This window comes from Pocillopora damicornis, chromosome 3 (assembly GCF_964200805.1).
Source record: "Pocillopora damicornis chromosome 3, jaPocDami1.2, whole genome shotgun sequence".
In the NCBI taxonomy this organism is placed as follows: domain Eukaryota; kingdom Metazoa; phylum Cnidaria; class Anthozoa; order Scleractinia; family Pocilloporidae; genus Pocillopora; species Pocillopora damicornis.
Genome location: NC_142672.1, coordinates 7,227,688 through 7,229,179, shown reverse-complemented (window position 1 = coordinate 7,229,179; position 1,492 = coordinate 7,227,688).

Below are 1,492 nucleotides of genomic sequence, written 5' to 3'. Positions count from 1 at the left end.
GGAGGGCGAAACGAATGGCTGTGACATTGAATCAACACGATACGCAATTAAGATATCCCTTCTGATTATGGAAGTTCTGGTGTTTCATCAAGATATCTGTCATAAAACTAAATATCATATGACGCGAGCCGAACCTTTATCGTTAGTACCGGTCAGCTTTTGTTACGTGGGATGCTTGTGGCAGTCCACGTTTAGGATTGCTCTGCATTTCGTTTTCAACTTAAAAGTAAATAGACAGATTCTATTTTCACTATGATGTGTTGCTATTTGTTTTTGAAATGTTTGAAGTGCTCGACTTTAGCAAACGAAACATGGCGCCTGCTTCACAACTGAAACTATTTCATTGATGAAAAATTTGAAGCAGGTGCCGCCCATATCCATGGGGTGGGGAGGAGGTATTTCCCCATATATTCCCTACAGCTATGTGCCGTCGTATAGTGCGTAGATTTTAAGCCATTTCGGTTTGACGGCAAATAAGCATGTTGACCAGAAGGGTCTTTCACTGAACGCGATTTTCGAGGCAACCACGAGAGTATTATTAAAAAATTATCAGACGAAGGTGAACAGAAAATTGAGCATGTTGTGATTTGTCAGTACCTCTCTCTACGAATACTCCTTGGTTTATAGAGGTACCCCCCCCCCCTTCTCCCAAGAACACAACCTGATCTCTCACGCCATTTACTGGAATAGCCACGCGTAATAAATTAAAATAACAAGACCTTGGGCACAGCTGAAGGCTACGTTAGGGCCATGACGCTTCCCACAGGTCTTTCGCCTGTTGCGTTTGATGTAAGATACAAACTTCCGATAGATTGAGCTACGACAAAGTGTACTAGAAGCAAATGCACTTTCCTTCTGATCGCCGTCCGCGACTAGAAACGTCTGTCCCTGATTCCTGATTGTTACCTCGCACCCGTGGAGAAAGCGCATTCAACAAGCTATCTTGCTTCGCTTCTGGCCTACTGCGCATTTTCACGTTCAGTCGCTGACTAGTAATTGTGTGAAAGAGTCATCGTGTGCTTAAGATCAGGAAAGTTTATTAATGAGTATATTAATTATTTTTATTTTCTGACGCCACGGTATTGCGATTTTAATGCTAATTAATTCACAGCATCGAATCAGAGATCTAACTGTCCATCAAGTCAAACATTTTGATGTGGATATGCTCTGAGCATAGAATGACGTCATTCTGACTGCGTCCCAGTCTTTCTGTCTTAGTCCAACATCAGCGCTGATATTAATATCATCCGAAAACAGTAAGGTAACGCAGGCGTTCATGAAACTAATTTGCATGATTGCTGATTTCTATCTCGCCGTCGTGCAAATTAAGCAAAAATTCACTTGTTGTAAAGTTACGCATTCATGCTAAATTACAGAACAGTTTCGAGCAGAAGAAATCTTTGAGTTTTATAAAATACGAGTTCTATAAAACAGTATAAAAAAGGTGGGAAAGATTATTCATTTAACTCTACACAACGGCGCATATCATGTT